The sequence below is a fragment of the Nomascus leucogenys genome, chromosome 22a (genome assembly GCF_006542625.1).
Source record: "Nomascus leucogenys isolate Asia chromosome 22a, Asia_NLE_v1, whole genome shotgun sequence".
Classification (NCBI taxonomy): Eukaryota; Metazoa; Chordata; class Mammalia; order Primates; family Hylobatidae; genus Nomascus; species Nomascus leucogenys.
In genome coordinates this window covers 105,529,792-105,551,283 of record NC_044402.1, presented here as the reverse complement: position 1 = coordinate 105,551,283, position 21,492 = coordinate 105,529,792, and the positions used below count along the sequence as shown (strand labels likewise).

At 35.7% G+C, this 21,492-nt stretch overlaps 1 protein-coding gene across 1 annotated transcript in view; it reads right to left on the bottom strand.

The window, feature by feature from the left end:
- The window catches only part of PARD3B (par-3 family cell polarity regulator beta), a 1,081,037-nt gene that overhangs the window by 563,749 nt on the left and 495,796 nt on the right, over window positions 1–21,492 (bottom strand). The window lies entirely within an intron of this gene.

The following is a 21,492-nucleotide window of genomic DNA, read 5'->3' as shown; positions in this document are numbered from 1 at the left end:
ATACAAGTAACATTTGTAGATTTGAAACAAAGAGAAAAAAGGCGGGGAAAACCTGTCACTTCAATGGTGGTCAGAAATAAAACCAAACAGATCAGTAATTACAATACATTTAAACAGATTAGACTAATCTATTTAAATACATAGATTATCAGACTGGATTTTTAAATACAATCTATCTATATGCCCCTTATAACAGACATGCCTATGGTAAAACCACACTGAGAAGTTTAAAATAAAAGGATAGAAAAATGCACCAGAAAAAAATCTAACCAAAACAAACAAGTGGTTTCAAATGTATCAGGCAAAATAGGATTTAATGAAAAATTATTAATGTGGGTAGAGAACTGCAGACAACTAAAAACAGCCTCAGCACACTTAAGACAAAACCTCAGAAAACTAAAAGCAGAATTTGACAAATCTATAGCCACACTAGGAAATTTTAGTACATTTCTATTAGAAACTAGCAGATAGAGTAAAAGAAAAAAAAAAGGTAGGTATGTCGAATATTTGAAGAACAAAATGAACAAGCTTCAGGTAAATATAGCAAAAAGTAGGAGATATGCTTTCATGTTAATTACATGTTGAATGTTTACAAAAATTAATCATATACAAGATCACAAAATATCACCACAAATTTCAAGAAATCAGCATTATATGAATCTCTTGATCTGTATACAACGCAATTAAATTAGCAATGGTACAGAGTCATATGTTCAAAAACTGTTAAATATACTACTAAATAATTCATACGGTAAAGGGGAAGTCACAATAGAAATCAAAGCATTTAGAAATGAAAGGCAAATGAAAATATTGTGCAATTAGTGGATGCAGCTATAGTAGTAGCTGTACTTTGATTAGAAACAAACATGTTTAAGTGCATTCACGTAAAACAAGAAAATACAAATAAATGAGTTAAGCATGCAAGAAGCTAGAAAAAGTAAAAATAAAACAAAACTTCATTCCTTCTCTATTCTTAGGCTACTTAAAACTAAAATAAAGGAAATAAAAGCAAAAGTCAATAAACTGGAAAAGAATGGAAGAATAGAAGATATTAACTAAATCAAAAGCTGTTTCCTTAAAAACAATTTTTTAAACTAATAGTATAGACAAATCTCTACTAAGATTAACCAAAGAGAAAAAAAATTAAAAACAGAGTATGTACAAATTAGCAATATTGGGGTTAGGTGGAGAACATAACTACACATAAAGTGGAGATTACTTTAAAATCTTAAGATTATGACAATACATTTGAAAACACTACAAATAAATTTCTGGACATTTTAAAAATTGGCAACACACAAAAATTCATCTAGACAAAACAGAAAATCTGAGTAAGTCATCTTCTCCTATACCCTGCCCCATCCCCAAACAAAGAAACAACACATACACACAGTCCCAGACTGAACAGGTGAGTTCATAGAAAATATAATTCCAATGCTAAATACAGATTGCTTCAGAGAATGGGAGAAAACCCAATCAAGTTTCCCTACACATTTTGTGAGGCTTATGTAGGGCATGTAAAGCATGAACCTTAATTCTTTAACTAAACAGGGACAATGCAGGAAATAAAAGTACAGAACTATCTCAGTTATGTGGATGATAATGTCACAAGTGAAATATTTACAAACTGAATTCAGCAATATATAAAACAGAACGCATCATGGCCAAAGGTGTTTGATAAATGGCCATAGAAATGAAAGGAAGGCTACGTATTAGAAAATGTATTCATGGAATTACGCTGCTTTCGGTGAATAAAGAAAAAATAGCATCATCTAAATAAACACAGAAATAGCATTTCATAAACAAAATTTATTACTTTAAATGGCACTGAAATAATTGATTTCTCATGCCAAATATTAAAATAAAAATAGATCCACACTCATACCACTTAAAAAATTTATAGGTAAATTAAAGGCTTAAATTCCAACTTAAAAAAATTGGAAAACATTGTTAATTCATTTTAGAAATTTTCTTTAAACATATACACTATAATAATAAAAGAAAATTGATAAGCATAAACACTGAAATTTAAAATTTATCTATAACACAAATTAAAATTAAAGAAACAATTATAGGCTGGGTATCGTGGCTCACACCTGAAATCCCAGAGCTTTGGAAGGCCAAGACAGCAGGATGGTTTGAGGCCAGGAGTTTGAGGCCACCCTATGCAACCTAGTGAAACCTCTATCTCTACAAAAAATTTTTTTTAATTAGCAAGGTATGGTGGCATGCTCATGTAGTCTTAGCTACTGAGGAGCTGACGCAGGACTGCTTGGACCCAGGAGTTTGAGTTTCTTACCGTGAGCTAGGATTGCAGCATTGCACTCCAGTCTGAGTGACAGAGTGAGACCCTTTCTCTGAAAAACAAAAACCAATTATGGACTGGGGAAAATATTTCCAGTGCCGATAAACCAAAAAAAAAAAAAAAAAAAAGCCTAGTAAAAGTGGATGCAAGATGCAAAGAAATATTTGGTGACCAAAAAATAGAGTGTTAGTTTCTATTGAGATAATTTCATCTTACTTCCCTTTCCATTAGATCCCCCAGTTTTGTTCAGGTGCACAACCTCCCTTCCCCTCACGCACTGCATGGGATTCAGGGGAAGCTGACTCCAAATCAGTTTCAACTCATCCAGGGTATTTTTGGACACTTGAAAGAGATGAGGAAAAACTGAAAATAAAAGTTACTTAGATGATGATTTAAATAACTTGATGATTTAAATTATGATTTAAGTCATCAGTTATTTAGATGATTTAGAATTAGAAGAAAAACCGTCAAAATGAAAAAAAGCAGAAAAAACATGTTTCCTCATTATAAATTCACAGATTGAGAATTAAGATCACTGATTTCCAAATGTGTTACACCAATTTATATTCCTATCAGTTTCTACACAAGAGCTCCCATTTTAACTATACCATCTTTCTCATTTTGCAGATGAAGTAACTGTCCCTGGTAAGTTAAGTAACTTCTCCAAGACCACATAATTCAGTCTCTAAGCTTACACCAGAAGGCAGGTCTCCCAGTTGTCAGACTACAGTCTACATTTGCTGCTAATGAACACATTGTATTTTCAACTCAGGTAGAAATAACAAGAATTATCTGTGGTTTAGAGTTTTCTGCTTCATTGGTTCCTCCATCAGTACAGCCTTCCATGAGAGTGAGAATATTGCTAACTTTCAGGAAAAAGTCACCTATCTTAACTGTTTTACCAGAAGCAATTTCTCCTCGTGTTTGATGTTAACCATGCGACCAAATGTCAGGACTCCTGCCAGACAAAGAAATGCTAAAAGGGTGGGTTGTTCTGTTCAACACAATCAGATTAAGATTAGTACCTCAGCCAAATTGAGAGCAGAAAATATGCACAGGGTCTGTCGGGGGAAACTTTATCTGTTCTTACGTTTGGTGAATGTCAGTTAGTTACATGAGATACATTAACTTGCCCAGACCCGAGAGGGTCTGTGTCCTAAATTATTCCTTCTGTGTCCTATATGAGACATAATTCCTTTCCCTATGGAGATGGTAAGGTTTTGTTGTTTTTGTGGTTGTTTTGTCTACCTGTTCAATGAGGCTGATAATAATAAGTATGAAAAAATGGGGGTTGTCTTAGTCCATTTTGTGTTCCTATAATGGAGTATCTGAGATTGGGTAATTTACTAAAATATTTATTTAGCATGTGGTTCTGCAGGCTGCAAAGTTCATGGGCACGGCCCTGGCTTCTGGCAAGGGCTTCTGTGCTGCATCACAACATGGCAGGGAAGGTTAAAGCAAAAGCAAAAAATGCAAAGAGAGAGAAAAATTGGGCATCCGGACTTTATAACTACCCCCTCTCTTGGGAACTAATCCATTCTTGCAGGAACTCATCTATTCTCACCAGAGAGAGAACTCAGTTCCTACCACCAGAACAGCAGCAAGCCATTCTTGAGGAATCCACCCCCATGATTCAAACACCTCCCACTAGGCCCCACTTCCCAACACGGCTACACTGGGGACCAAATTTCAACATGAATTTTGATGGCAACAAACAAACTAGAACCAAACCATAGCACAGAATGAAATAAAAAATACGTGCTTAGGGTTTAAATTATATATTAGGTCAGGATATCTTTATGGCCATGTGAAATTATACTATGGAAACAAAAAGCTTTTTTTGTGTGTGTTTAATCACTACTTGTTGTCAGCAGAATGTCTCACTTTGTTTCTGTTTTTACAACTTCACAATTTCATGCAAAATTCTACAGTTGTTTTTCACAACTCCAGTGTGTTTACTAATTTGTCAAATATATTGTAATCTTCTCACTCTATCTGTGGCATCTTTGAATAAATTCATAACTTCCCTCTAAGCACCAATGTAGAAATAGCTGACGTCATCTTCCTGTGCCTAAGCAGCTTGCCCTATCAAGGCCAGGTCCACCCTTTCTTCATAACCTCAATTCACTCCATGCTGTTACTACACTGGAGACTGCAATAGCTAAAGGATCTTTGTCTAAGATGCAGATTCCCAGACCCTGTTCCCAAAGATTTTTATTCAACAGACTGAGTTGGAGCCCCCAAATTAGCATTTTTGCAACCCCCTTCCTTCGGTGTTTCTGAGGGAAGGGGTCTTTTGATTACTCTTTGAGAAATAGTGCTTTCAAATTTAACTCTGCCCAGAAAGATCTTCCTCTACCCAACATGACTTACACATCTTCGTTGCTGTGAATTTGCACACTGACTTTTTTTTTATGCTTACCAATGTCTACCCTTTGTTTAAAGTCCACATCAAGCCATCTTTTTACTTGAAGCTCCCTTGACCACATGGCACTGAGTTCTTCCCTGAACTTACGGCACTCACTGCCAATACTGATTATTCATACCTGGGCTTGACTCTGGGTATACACTTATGGGAATGTCTGCTTAGTCTTGCACATGGTGAAAACTGCTCTTCTCCCACTGGCACCATACATCAAATGTCTGCAGAACATTCCCCACACCCCCCATTGCCATGGTTGATTTAAAGTGCCACAGCTTGGGTAAAGTGGCCATTCTGGGCCAATCAGACTTTTTTTCCCTAAAGCTTAGGAAGGAATTAGTTCCTCTCTGCAGATGGGAAAACCAGAGTTCTTAGTAGCCACACATGTTTTCCCAATGTGGAGGAAGACAGTGGGCAGGTAAACAGGTAAACATGATGAAATCTGTGATAGAGTGAAGCAGAAGCAATTGCTTGGATCTCAGATTCTACTTTTTCCTGAAGCACAGCTGCATCTCTCACTTCCCAAGATGTAGATGTTCAACACTCTCATGAATTACATGTGCCATTCTTCAAAAAAATAAAAAAATAAAAAAGTCCCTTGTTTTTCCACTGCACCATTTTAAATTGTATTTTGCCACTTGGAATTAGTTCTTAAATTGTTATTAGCTTGTAAAATTTAACCTGTGCATGTTCTCCTCAATGTGATTGTAAGTTCCACAGAGCTGTTCCCAAAGCTTTGCCTCCAGTATCTTTTTCAATTAATAGCAGAACAGTTTTTACCTTACTTCCCTTTATAGAAACTGGTCTTATTCTGAAGTCACCAACGACTTCAAGGTTTGGATATGCATTTTTTTTTCATTTCCAAGCATCTCTACTTGTATCTTTGCCTACAAACAGATCCTATGTTCTGTATGTCAGTTGGTAGAATACCTACATGCTTTACTACCCAAACATGAAAAGTGGGAATTATTCTTGACATCTCTTATATGTTCTATTCCCTTATCCAAGATATGTAAATTTTATTTCCTAAATATTTCTGCCATTTATTTGCTTTACAACTAAACAATTTGACCTTTACTTAACCTCTATGTACCTTATTTCCTTATCAACAGAAATATCAATGGGACCACCTCATGGGGGTGTTAAGAGGATTCAATGAAATAATATATTTAAAGCACTTAGAAAAATAACTAGCACAAAATAAGTGTAGTTGTGGGTGTTTTATAATTATTACTGAATCAACTGTTGAGTTTACACAGATAAAGGAATCATGCTGGTAATTTGGGTGGTTGCCTCCTGTGCCCTGAATCATAACAAACTCCTAAGCATTTTTCTACCTGCATCCTTTGATCCTTGCAAAGACTAATTTCTAGTTCATTAATTTATCAAAACAAATTTAGAAATCCAGGAAAACTCAAATTTTGCCTTGATTTTTAAAAATATAAAATTTCATTTTTTAATATTTTTTATTAGTATATCATAGTTGTGCAGGTTTTGAGGGTGCATGTGATATTTTGATACATGTATACAATGCATAATGATCAACTTAGGGTTAACACATTACATACTTTAAAATAGCTAGAAGGATTATGATGTCCCCAACACAAAGAAAAGATAAATGTTTGCAGTGATAAAATCCCAAATTTTAGCTTTAAATGGTTACTTTGGTAGTTTCTATAACTACTATCCCAAATATACAGAGATAATTGCATATTTGCAAATTGCTAAGAAAACACTGACCAGAGACTAAAGTTGAATGCATATAATAGATTAATTAATAATACAATAATTTCCAAGCAAACCCCCTCCCTCACCCCCATTGCAACTATATTTAAAATGAAAGAAGCTGACTTGGAAGGATGGAGTTTGAAGTATATTAAAAATGCAGAAATGTCATAATACTCTCAGGGACCTGTATCTGCTCTGTTTTATTTTCTCATACAGACATAGATATAAGATATAGATAAATAAATTTCATGCTGAATAAATTAAAATACATTTATTTTTAAAAACTGAGCACTGCAAAAGATACAAAAATATACTACATATTACCTTTAAAAACATTTTATTCTTTTCTTAATTTCTCTCTGATAATTTATTCTTTTTTAATTTTCATTTGCTTATCCATTGCTTCTTTTATGCATTCTTTCATTTATTCAATCATCAGTTATTAAATACCTACCACATGCTAGTGCTGGCCTGCAAAGATAAAAAAAATACATTCTCCATCCTCAGTGCACTTCCACTCCAAGGGAAGGAAAGAGACACGCAAATGTAAATAAGAGTGGTCCTACTGTTCATGACAGAAGTATAAATCACTCTTTCTGGGCTTGGGTGGGAGCGGGGAGCAGGAACTGAGGAGGGAACAGGTAGCTCTGTGGGCACAGCAGGGCGTGCCTCAGTCCAGGAACAGGTGTGTGATCTGAGGGCACCCACACTGTGGTCTCTCTGACTCATGTCTGACCTCTGATATTTTGGTCCTATATTAAACACTAATTTCTCCAATAACATACTTTCATTATGACCTCAACGAACGTATTATCATACATTGCTTTAAAAATATTACATAAAAGCTGCCACACTTCTGCCTGGAAGTAGAGTTTCAGAAAAAGGATAGAAAAAGGAGGTGGTATTTTAACCTTGTCTTAACGAATGAGAAGATATCCGCCCTGCAAACAAGTGAGGAAGGTGAGTCAAGATAAAGGCAGCAGGACTAGCAGATTAGGGAAGCGTACAAGGGAAGGGGGCTTCCAGAAAACCTCAGGAGATGGATGACAGGTTTGAATCATTTGAAACTGCCTTGTTGCTTAATAATCCGTCCTTTCCTGTTTCCTTCTGGGTTTTCAACTTAAAATAATTATAAGGAAGATAACATTTCACACCAAGAGAAGAAAGCCAGGGCTTGGTTCGTTGATGTAGTTCCAATATTGCCTTAAGAACTTGCCTTTGGAGGAATTTTTTTTTTTTTTTGAAATTAAAAGAACTTGCAAGGATCTCTATAAGCAAAAGACACTCAGTATGCATTTAATGCTCAACTTTGGAATCAATATTTTTTGCTAGCTGTGTGCTAAGTGCCTTCTGTAAATTAAAGCTAAAGATTATCAAATTCAGCTTTTAATGCAGATTACTCTCCGACTTACATCTATATCTATCTTATCCTACACCTTCTATCCAACCATGCATGGCACAAATCCAACATACGTATGTATTTAACACACACACATAGTGCTTACCATGTGTTCTAATAATTTTTACAAATAATTACTCATCAATTTCTCAAGACAATCCTGTGAGGTAAGTACTTTTATTATCATTACTTTATAGTTGAAAAAAGTGAGACCAAAAGAAGGAAAACACTTGACAGAAATTGACCAGCAAATCAGTCAGTAGTCAAGCTAGCTTTGAAGCAAGCAGTCATGTTTATAGTCCATGTTCTTAACCACTATAGCCTTCCACATCTCATGGTTCACACTCCCTCTGCCATACCAGAACCTTAAGAAATAATAACCTTTAGTAACCCTGAGCATCTGAGTTCAAAGAATGAATCTCCAAGCTGAATTTCCTGGGTCATTATTTATGATTACTATTTCCTTTATTCTACCTATATCTTCTATAGACCCTCCAGGCAGTCTTGTTTGTTATCTGTATCCCTGGGATGGTGCCCAGCTTCCAGTAAAGTACCTTTGACTCCCAGTAGAACTCACAGGAAGTATTATGGAGATACTTCCTAATAATGATATCTGATGCACAACTTCATTTGGTCAAGCTCCAACCACAAAATTTCCTTGAAGCTTCCCATTCATGCCCATGTTTTTCAACTCAAATTGCCTTTCTAGTTTCCAGACTAGAACCATGCATGGGTTCTCTATACATAAGCCTAGTGAAACTGCCATCATAATTGAATTTCTTAATATAAGATTCACATTCATGATGTTAGTTGAGAAGCTAAAAATAAAAACTGTGGCTAGCTCTAGTTTTTGTATGTATGCATATTAATTTAAATCATTTCCCTTTAATTATATTTAACACACATTGAAAATTTAGTAATTATAAAAGACCTTTAATTATCAACATTCATTATTATCACTATTATTAACATATATTAAGCACCCACAGTCTGCTAAATGCTGTACTCAAGATAGAAGGCATTAACCTTGCAATTCCACTGTGGCCAATATAGAAGACAATCTTCCTTTTCCAGACACAGAACTAAATTACAGTTGCTTAACCTGACAAAGAGTCAATGGATGAGTCAGGGACAAAACCTACATGTCTTAACCACTAGGCAACTGAATAAACAAAAAATTGTTCTAAAACTCTGCTGCTTTCAGCCCATCTGAATGTATTCTTCTACGAATGTCTTAAATGCCTGCATTAAATTCCTTTGTGGTGGAAAAATTTTCTCCTTCACAGGGGTATCTAAATTGTGTAAACAGTCTGAGACTAACTGTATAATGTAGATTTTGGCATCAAATAGAACGCCACCATTTTTGAAGGAAAAATAGTGACCATAAAATGATGACATGACTTTTAGGAGGAGGGGCTGATAAACTGGCTTTGAGGCAGTTTCAAAGGAAGATTGCCCAAAGCAATGGCAGCATGATGTGGACCAATGCTACTCTCAAGGCTAACATTTGACATGAGGGGTGGAATGAAGAGTCTATACTGCAGGTTAAGACAAATCTGAATCCTAGCATTGATACTTGTTAGTTCTGTGATCTAAGGCAAATAAGTTAACTTGTTCGAGCCTGAACTTTGTCATCTGTAAAATGGAGGCAATAAAGCTGAACTTGCAGATTTTCATGGGATGAAATAATATATTTGAACATATATATTAATAATTAAGTGTCCATGACTGACATGAACTTGGAATTGAAGGAGAAAAGTAGCCCTCCTCCAAGGTGTGCTGGGTAGTATTACATGGCTACTCGCTAGCAGAAGTAGAAGGTAAATTAATGCTATTAAAGCTGAAATTAAATTGCTTCATGGTTGAAATGAGCAATCATGTGGTTAGAAAATGTCCCCCATTCCTTAAACAATATATAAATGCTGCTGTTGGGCATGATGCTGTGTTCTAACATGGAAGGAAATTCAAGCCACCTACAAGTTTCTAGACTTATAAAGGAGACATACAATGCAGAAAACTATAACATGGGGTGGAACAAATTATGCTAGAGGTATTCCAGCATGCCATCAGTGGGAAGTGGTAAATTCTGTCCAGAGCAGAAAGGGTGTGGATAAAGATTAGTAAAGAAAGAGGCCATTACACTGAGTTTTGAAGGGTACCTGTACATTCATTAGCAGAAAGGGAGACAAATGATATTTGTCATTCTTCCAGCAGAAGAAACATCTGGGCAAAGACCCACAGACAGAAGCCTTCTTTGCACATGTGAAAAATTGTAACTCTCATACAGTGTCCTTCATGCAGTGTGACTAGAGATAAAGCTAAGCACATAGGATGTGATTAAGTTTTAAAAAGCCATATCAAGGACTGAGAAATAAACCCTCTAAGGTATGTTCGGATGAGTTTCAACAGTGGTGCCAAGACCATCCAATGGGGGAAAGAATAACCTTTTTAACAAATGATGCTGGGGAAACTGGATATTCACAGGCAAATGACTGAAGTTGGACCCTTATCTAATACCGTGTACAAAAATTAACTCAAAATAGATCAAAGACCTAAACCTAACAGCCAGAACTATAAAACTCTTAGAAGAAAACATAAGGCAAAATCTTCATAATGTGGGATTTGGTAATGATTTCTTGGATGTGATACAAAAAGCACAGTCAACAAAAAAAAAGAAAAATTGAACTTCATGAAAATTTAAAATGTCTATACAAAGGATACAATCAATACAGTGAAGGGGCAATGTAAAGAAAGAGATAAATATTTGCAAATCATATATCTGACAAGGAGTTAATATCCAGCATATATAGAAAACTCCTAAAACTCAGCAACAAATAAATGAAGAACACAGTTCAAAAATCAGTAAAGGACTTGAAAAGACAGTTCCCCAAAGAAGATACATGAATGGCCAATAAGTACTTAAAAAGATGCCCAGTATCACTAAGCATTAGGGAAATGCAAATCGAAACTACAATGAAACATCACCTCACAGTCATTAGGATGATTACTAAAAACAAAACAGAAACCAACAAGTGTTGGCAAGGATGTGGAGAAATTGGAACTCTTGTGCGCTGTTGGTGGGAATGTAAAATGATGCACCTCTGTGGAAAAGAATTCGGTGGTTCCTCAAAAAATGAAAATTAGAATAAACCCTGTGATCCAATAATTCTACTTCTGGATATCTCCCGGAAAGAAATGAAAGCAGAGTCTGGAAGAGATATTTTACACCTGTATCCACAGTAGCATTTTCATATTAGGTAAAATGTGGAAGCAACTCAAGTGTCCATCAAGAGATGAGTAGATAAGCAAAATGTGGTATATTTGTATACAAATACAACAGAATATTTTCAACCTTAACAAGGAAGGAAATTCTGACATATGCTACAACATGGATGATGCTTAAGAATATTATGCTCAGTAAAATAAGCCAGTCAAAAAAGGACAAATACAATTAAAAAAGGACAAATACTGCATGACTCTACTTGTATAAGGCACCTAGAGTAGTCAAAATCATAGGGAGAAAAAGTATAACAGAATGGTGGTTGCCAAGGAAAAGGAGGGAATAATGAGTTACTGTTAAAGAGTATAGAGTTTCATGGCCGGGCGCGGTGGCTCATGCCTGTAATCCCAGCACTTTGGGAGGCCAAGGCGGGCAGATCATGAGGTCAGGAGATCGAGACCATCCCGGCAAACATGGTGAAACCCCGTCTCTACCAAAAATACAAAAAATTAGCCGGGCGTAGTGGCGGGCGCCTGTAGTCCCAACTACTCAGGAGGCTGAGGCAGGAGAATGGCGCGAACCCGGGAGGTGAGCCGAGATTGTGCCACTGCACTCCAGCCTGGGCGACAGAGCCAGACTCTGTCTCAAAAACACAAAACAAAAAAAAGAGTATAGAGTTTCGGTGTTGGAAGGTGAAGAGTTCTAGAGAGGGGTGGTAGTGATGGATGCACAACAATGTGAATGTACTTATACCATTGAACTATACACTTAAAATTGTTAAAGACCGTAAATATATATATTTTACCACAATTTATAAAAGAGAAAAAAGTCTTTTTTTTAAAAAAAGCCATACCAAGAAATTTTAAAATACCCTTAATGCATTGGAGAATGCTCAATGGTTTCAAGGCAGGAGATGTATATAAACATACACACAAACACACACACACTTGTGTGTATATATACACACATACACATATATATACATATACACATACACATATACATATATGTATATATACATATAACATACACATATACATATATGTATATGTACATATAACACACACATGTATATAACACATATACATGTATATGTATATAACATATACATATAAAACATACCTATATGTATATGTACATGTATATATGTATATGTACATGACACATATACGTATAACATATATGTATAACATAACATATACGTATATAACACATATACATATATAAGGTCAGGATTTGTAAATATATTCATATATGTAGGTATATCATAATTTTATTCATGAAACAATAAGAAATCACCTCATACTAGGAGAACTTCACTGGACAAATTACAAATTATACAACCTTCAAATAAACAATGCCTGTATTTTATTAGACTATGCAAATAAAATTTTGACTCAAGACATTTAGAAACTTTTGATAGGTGCTCAAAACATGCCATAACATTATACCAATATCAATCGCTTTGATGCCTTTGGGTCTTCATAAGAATATAGCTGAATGTCAAATATATATATATATATATATATATATATATATACACACACACACACACACATATATGTGTGTGTGTGTCCTTTAAAAATTAAAATACACTGATTAAAATTAAAGGCAGATAAAAAGGAGACAATTTAAGCAAATCAATCCATTTTGACTTCTGTTGCTTTCATTATCTACTTCTTCCTTTCAAAGGATATTCCTTTATGATTTTTGCAACAAATGCTACTTAACCATTCTTTGCTTAAAAGGTAGAGAGTTCTGTCTGAAAAATCTGTTGAAAAATATCAGGGCTATGTCAGTCTGAAAATTTCCAGCCAGTTTCAAGTTAAAAAAGATTTGCTAAAAGTGGCAATTTTTTTTTAATGGTTTTAGTCTGTCAGAAGGCTTCGGATTCTCCAGTGCTTCACACCAGTTACTTCAAAACTAACTCCCTCCAGATGTCCCTATGATCATTTAATCAGACATCAAAAGCTGTATGGTGACAGGCTCTCACGCTGCTTATGAGGACGTTGTATGTTTCCACAAGCGTAAAACACACACAGTAGCTACTTTTTAAAATGTGATTCATCTAAATCAGAATTCTATTTTAAAGTACAGAGCTATTAGGAAAGGGGCCACTCTCCTAAGAAATAAAACTCTTTTAAACGTCTGTACAATGTCATTGTATGACAAGATTTTGAAAGCAGAAACCAAATTGAAACTTGTACTTTAGAAGCGTTTATGCTGTGAGAAAAAAAAAAAAAAATCCTCTATCAGAAGAGATTTCTATGAATCACACCATGCTCAAAGAAATAATTTTCCTTTTCCTCCCAAGGCCAATTGTCTTGCTTCTTCTCAAGGTGAACTCTCATTAACCCTTTCGTCCTATGTCATCAATCTTTACTAAATGTCCACAATTTGGAAGGTACATATAGAAGTTCAGAACCTATGGAAGACACAACCCATACCCTTAACTTTCACTTTACAATAACATGACTATATGTACTTTAGCCTTCAAATTTAGGTAGTAGCTTTCCCTCCAAAGGGGGTAAGGGTACACACATACGTATATGTAGGCATTTATGCTGCTGCCTTTGTGTGTGTGGCATTTAAAAAATATTTCTTGATATTATTCATTTGACCAATAAAAAAATGATTATTGGTGTTTTGGATGGAAAGATAACCTCACTGCATGACTGGTTATGAACACTGAGACATTAAAACGAAATCTAAAGTTGAACTCATACCAATCAACTTAATAATTCACATCTGGAATCTTGAAGTCACTAGTTTCGATGGATAAGTTCCTAAGAACAACTAGAATTCATACAGTTTCTCTATTTATTATTTCCCTTCCATTACATAAAATTTCTGAGGAAATCACCCGCTATTTAACTAATTTTCTTAGGGTCACAGAGTTATTGATGCAATCAGACAGAGGATCTTGGTCTTTAAAATAAAACTACTTTAAACATCATCTTTACAAAATTTCAAACAACACTGTCAAATTACATCTGCCCATATTGTGAAAGTGAGATTGAGATGTTTATTAGTGCTTTGCCAAGAAACACATCGTAAATGTTCTCATTCTTTTTTAATTAATTCACATACCAGAAGTATTTTTATTTTCTTCCAAATCAACTGAAATTAGAAAAATTTCTTAAGGGAGATGGACTAGGAGGAAAATTTAGAAGGAGAAATCTTTAGATGTAATGGATATAAGAAATTATCCAGAAACCTCTAATCAAGACTTTTCTAAATGTTTTGAACACAGTTATTAGAAAATTACAAAGTTATAACTCAAAGATTACTAACTTTATGATTCTAGATTTTATGATTTTATCATCTAGTCATATATTCGTGATAACCTCTTAAGTGCCAGGCACTGTGCCTGGGGGCTTGAATACAAAAATGAATACACTGGCCTGTGCCTCTGAAGAGTTCACAGTCTGGAAAAAATGCAGTCATGTAAACATTATATTTCAGAGAGCTAACAGCTAATAGATACTGCACATGGCAATTCCCTTCAGGGGTTAGGGAGGCTAAGTAGAGTACCAAAGTGCAAGCTAAAGGGAAAAAAACCCACTCATTTTGATGGTTAAAACCGTGTTATTTGATAATCTGATACATGCTTGCAGACTGCTAGGGCTGTTTAACTGCTTTAGATGTGGTCTCTGTAATGAGGTTGTAAGTTTCTTGAGGACAGGAACCATGACTTAGGCTTCCTAGAAAGCACATAGCAGAAATCTTGGGCATCTAAGGGATTAGTCAATTTATTTTGACATGAAAACAAAACTCATTCAGTTTTCATTGTGTGCAGATCAAGGCTAAACAGCAAAGGGGAACACCACACACCGGGGCCTGTTGTGGGGTGGGGGAAGGGAGAGGGATAGCATTAGGAGATATACCTAATGTAAATGACGAGTTAATGGGTGCAGCAAACCAACACGGCACATGTATACATATGTAACAAATCTGCACATTGTGCACATGTACCCTAAAACTTAAAGTATAATAAATATATATATATACATATGTATAAAAGAAATGTCATGGTTACCTTGTTAATTTCTGAAATTGACCTAAATAGTGACCCTTCTTTTAGAGTTTTTCAGTGTTAGACTAAGACCCAAGAAGAAAAATCGGGGAGCACACACCTGAATAGGGATCTCATTTCTTAGTTTCCTTGATTGGTCATGGTACAGACATTCAGGCAACCCGGATTTGTTTTAACATCTTCTGCTGAAATATGGTGAAAAACTCTGTTGCAGAGTAAACTGGGCTTCAGGATTTTCCCTACCTGAAACCTGAGTCTTACAAGCATAACTGATTTAAAAATTAAGCTGCCTAAACTTGCCAAATGAAGTAAACATTTGGCCCCATGAAATATTGGATGGCAGCTTTATCTCTTAAAAACAAAGCCATATGAAAGCCATCGTTGCAATGTATCTCCAAGCTCTGGTCTTATCAGCACACGGCGTGAACAGCTGGAGTTACAAACACCAGAACTATTATTAAATCACTGTGTCAGGGTGGGGAAAAAAAGAAAAACCTTTTATAGTTTCAGTATCTCTAAATAATGCAGTAATATATTACATGCTATTTCTCCCCGTCTTGCTCTTCAGCATCTATCTCTCCTCTCTGGAAAACAATGGATAGAGCCATCCTTCTAATACACATCAGTACCCACAACAATCATTTTGTTCCAGTGTTTCTATAGATACTTGATTCTACATCTCATGGATAGAAAAATATGATTTGGTCACTCAGAATGTTTGGTAAGTTACATGTTGGATTTCTTTTTTTTTTTTTTTTTTTTGAGATGGAGTTTTTCACTGTTGTTGCCCAGGCTGGAGGGCAGTGACACGATCTTGGCTCACTGCATCCTCTGCCTCCCAGGTTCAAGCGATTGCCCTGCCTCAGCCTCTCAAGTGCTTGGGATTATAGGCACATGCCACCATGGCTGGATAATTTTTGTTGTATTTTTAGTAGAGACGGGGGTCTCACCATGTTGGCCAGGCTGGTCTCGAACTCCTAACCTCAGGTGATCCACCTGCCTCAGTCTCCCAAAGTGCTGGGATTACAGGCATGAGCCACTGCACCCTGCCTTATGTTGGATTTTGATAGTCACCAACCTGCAACCAAAAGTCTTCTAACATCACAGTGGCAATCAATTATTTTAATTCTGAAATCAAGCTATTTAAATTTCTCTGTAATATCTCGATGATTTCTTTCATGGGTCTGAGGAAGTTTAATCCAGGGGCAATACTGACAGTAATTTCAATATATGTGACAAACATGGGAAAACGTGTGATATATGAGGGGAAATTCCTCAAATCAACACGTCATCATATTATCTTAGCAAGACGCAAAGAGAATGCAGCCACTCACTGTAAAAATGCACTCTCACTAGCAGCCACCTGCCACTATCCTTGCTGATAAAATACCAAAAGCCCCAAAGAACACTGTATTTTCCCTTCTTGTCTCAGTAGAACACACAGGACAACTGGAAACACTTCCCCTCAGGGTGTTTTCCCTCCACCCATCTGTGTCCTTTACCCCCAATCTTAAAGTTGCTAATAATGTGTTGCTACTGACTAAAGAGTTATTTTTAGCCTCTCAATGAAAAAATGCAAAAACTTCTATTCATCTTAAAATCTTGAACTGACATATTATGTGTCATGTAAACAGGTGATAATATGATGAACTAACCTTCATTATTTAATACATATTTGCAGGGAGGAAGTGATAATTCTCTACTCTTAACTTCTCTCATTCTGCTCACTGTGAGAATTAGTGGCTTCCCTACATTATTTAATCTAACCCCCAAACAGTGGTTGATTTTTTGTTATTCTTTCAAAATCTGAAGTAATAGAATCTCTTTCATGAAACACACCCCCATCCCCTGGCTAAGGCATAAAGCTTCAGAGAGTTAACAGACCCCCCTGAAATCTATCCATGAACTTCTAATTTAACAACCCCCAAATCTGCCAGCTTATTTTTTTAATCATATATATATATATATAAAAAATCATATATGTATGTAAAAAATAGACACGGACTTTGAAAAGATAGGTCAGTTAGTTTGGTGATGTAAGACAAGTAATGGTTTTAGAACAAACAATGCCATTCACTGTCTGAGAACAACCACAGTATTATAATTTTCAGGAATCCAGTTTTTAATTTTCTCGCCCTGCAGGATCAATTTGCCTTAAGGGTTAAATTAAAAACCATAAACAGTCATTAAAACACAAAACAACCTTGGTAGTTAACCGGATATTAAGAAAAAAATCACATCTGTTTTAGAGTTCTGTTCCATTGCAAGTTTGAGAACATCAATTTCAAGAACCTGGTTTTATGGTATGCCCTTAAGCCAAGAACACCAGCTTACAATCAAGAAAAGGAAGGTAAGAGTCCCACAAGCAGACTCACACCAAAATATCCTGTTTCTAGGATTCTCTTTCTTAATTCAAAAGCAGTCAATAGAGTTGGATTTACTATATTGTCTTGAAAGATAAACAGTCATTACTATTTGCACATTAATGATTGTACTATTCTGATAATTAGGTACGTTGACCAAAAGAGGAACAAAGGAAACAAATTTCTTTGCTGTGTGTCTGGTGTTAAATAACAAATACTAGATTTAGTGGCTTCTCAATATACATAGAATTTGAAGCTTGCAGAGAATCTGATTTTTCTAATTTAAGCCCTTTTTAAAACTCCAGCATGTCTGAGAGTGTACATCTTAAATAACCAATTTGTAATAAATTTAATCAGCTAGAAAACAAGTGTAACTTTTGCAACTTTTCAAAAACACATATCTCTGGGCATCAATGAAAACTCTTCCCTCTACAGTAAGCCTAATGAAGTGCAACTAAAAATAACAGTCATCAACTGTGATTTTAAAGGCAGTATTTCAACATAATCAAATGTGTCACATATTCATCCTTACAGCTTCTTATGCTGTGGGTTATAAGTAAGTTTCATTTCTTGGGAATGATTGAACATAACCCACTTGGGGCTCTGCCATCTGTGAATTACTTATATGTGAACACTGTTTAAGAGATGGAAATTTTGATTGTTTTTTCTTCCTGTGGATATTGGACTGAAATGCAATTGAACATGGCTTTTTAAGCAATTATTTTTCATATTAGTTGCTACGTGGCTACATTATCACACGCTCCCCGAATTCACCATCACTTATCAAATCATAGGAATCAAGAATTGTGTAGCTGGAGTTGTGAAGGAAGCACCGAGTACGAAATCCAAGAGATGGAAAAGAATATGAAGTCTCAGTGTCCGTATCTCCAGGCCCAGGTCCTTGCCACACAGAACCTCCTCTGCAGGGTGCCAGTGTTAGAGTTGGGGTTGTTATGTTCCCAAGGTTTCCTTGAAAGGCTGTTTCTCTTATCAGTGAGTGAACAATAAAAGTGAGTATACGGCTATATGCAAGATGCCACATAATTTATCATCCATACATGGACACCTCTGAGAGTTCGTGAAGACATTATTAATAATTATGCCAGAACAACAGGCACTAACCAGGACTGCCCCAGGCAAACTGAATTGCACTGTTGCCCAAGAGATGATGTGAGGCTCAAAGATCTTCCCCAGGACTCAAACTATCTCATGAATGCTATACCCAATTTTGCTTCTGTCTAGAGCTGCACTGTCCAATAAAACAGAGTAAGAACCACAAATAGAATTTTAAGTTTTCTAGTAGCCATGTAAAAAAAAAAAAGTAAAAACAGGTGAAAATAATTTTAATAATATCTTTTATTCAACCCAGTATACCTAATATATTATCATTTCTACATAGTCAATATAACAATTATTAATGAGATCTTTTATGTTATTTTGTTTATGCTTCAGTCTTTGAAATGCAGTATGCGTATTAAATTTTAAGTACATTTACATTTGGATCAGACACATTTCAAGAGCTCAATAGCCACATGTGGCTAGTGGCTACTAAACTAGACAGTGTAGATCTAAACATTCCGTAAGTTTGCCTATGCAAGGATATATTAACAGTTATAACACCCATATATACACACACACACACATCTTCCTTCTAGTAAAAATAAACACACCTGAGTGTCTTTATTAATGTTTGCACAGTAAGGCAGTTAAACTATCTGTCACTTGCCTGTGGTGAACCAGACCTTGCAGCAGATAAACATTTACCTGGTAGACGCTCTTTGGGAAACGGAGAGAATGGCTGAGTCAGATTAATTATTATTAATTAGTATTATTATATATTTATATATTAATTATAATTAATTAGCTGGTTAATTTCTAAGAACTTCTAGGACTCTTCCTAGACTTACATGTGTCTTGCATTCCTAAGTCCAAAACATATACACTGAGCATCTTCCATGTACTTGGCCCTAGATAAAGATACATAAGGCACAATGTCTGTACCTCGGGATGTTAAAGCTTAAAGTATTCACAGAAATTATTTTACAACTGAAGCAAGAGACACCTAAGATGTGCCACTATTCCATGCAAGGGCAAGGACCAGACTCTCCTTTTTGGGTCTGTGGTCTGCACTCCATCATCCACAGAGGACACTATGAGGAAAGGAAGAAACATGTGTTTCCTTTTCACTGTTGATACACAGGAACTCAGCCCATATTTGATCACTTGCATAAGTAAGGCACAAGGATTTTGGGCGCCAGCATATATTCTTGAATTATGAGATGCATCTTTGCCAGTAATAATATGTCTTTCTGCCCCATACCCCAACTTCGAACTCACTGATGTCATATTTTGGTGGGGCTACAGCATTTACCAGATGGACAGTAGCCATCATTTTCTCTAGGGAAAGTAACATTGATGTCATCTTAATTGGTTTAAGCCCAGAGCCTAAGTGATAGAAACATGGAAATAAACATTGGAGGACTGATATGGTTAAGGTTTCTGTCCGGACACAAATCACATCTTGAATTGTAAACCAAATTGTAATCCCCACATGTTGGGGGAGGGACCCTGTGGGAGGTGACTGGATCATGGGCACAGTTCCCCATGCTGTTCTCGTGATAGTGAGTAGTTCTTATGAGATTTGATGGTTTTATAAGGGTTTCTTCCCCCTTCACTCTGCACTTCTCTCTCCTGCCTCCTTGTGAAGAAGGACATGTTTGCTTCCCCTTCCACCATGATTTTAAGTTTCCAGAGGCCTCACCAGCCATGCAGAACTGTGAGTCAGTTAAACCTCTTTCCTTTATAAATTACCCAGTCTCAGGTATTTCTTTATAGCAGTGTGAAAATGGGCAAATACAGGGACTTCCTCCATGCAAACAATGCTAACACATTAATCAGACACACTCTCGTTTTAGGGTACACAGACACACAGACATCATGAAAATGAAAACTAAATTGTAGTTCTGCTCTTTTATGTAATTCTTCTCTCACTGAATAGCTGTCTTCCCCCAATCCAACATAATTAGACTCAACATGGTCTCAACCAGTGTGTGTTTTAAGAAAAGTCATACCACATACCAGTTTTGTTTGTACTTACATTAAAATAGAACACATACACCTGATTTTTATTAATGTTCCATTAAATATATTTCCTTAGAAGGATAGAGTTTTAAATAGGTTAGTGGAAAAATATTACATCTAAAATACTTTCAAGACATCTGCTTTCTTTTATAATAAAAGAAATATGCCAAAATATTGCCACAAATCTATTAGCAAAGAGCTAATGATTTGAAATAGTGACTCCTATCTCATACACATTGACATTGGCTCTTGATAAGAATATTTTATACCAAACCAGAAGATTCTGTTTAACTCATTTCAGCATCCATATATACCCATAAATGATGTGTTTATTTTTTCTTAAGGCGCTATAGACAGTGAGACTTAAAGTGAGAAAGAGTCTTGCTTTAAGGGAATTTTTAATATGGTTATGTTATCGAAGATTACCTATTGCAATGGTATATAGTCACTAGCCAAAATTGAATTCTCAGACTGAGAGGATTATTCACAATTACAGCTCTTCAAAGCAACTGAGGATTTAGCAGGAAGATCCCACAGTCCTATATGGAAGGAGAATATCATCTCTTCAGGAAATTATGCTCCACTTAACCTATCGGTTATAAGTATATCTGGTTATAAGCACTTTTCATCAATGATTTTGTTTTTCTTCAATCTGAATGCTGAGTTCTACAAATCCAATCCTGGCACCACATTTTCATGATATCGGGAGTTTGAAAATGTATACCACTCACCATGGTATGGTTTTGCAAAGCATTGGGTTAACACAACAAAAATATAATGATATCCTTGGGCATTATGAAACTGGAAGATGAAGGAAATGTAACAGTATAGTGTACTGGCCAGAAGCAAGGATTTTGGAGCCAGAACACCTGGGTGAAATTCCTTGCTTTGCCACTTATTGGCTATGTGACCTTAAACAAATTACTAAACCTTCCTCT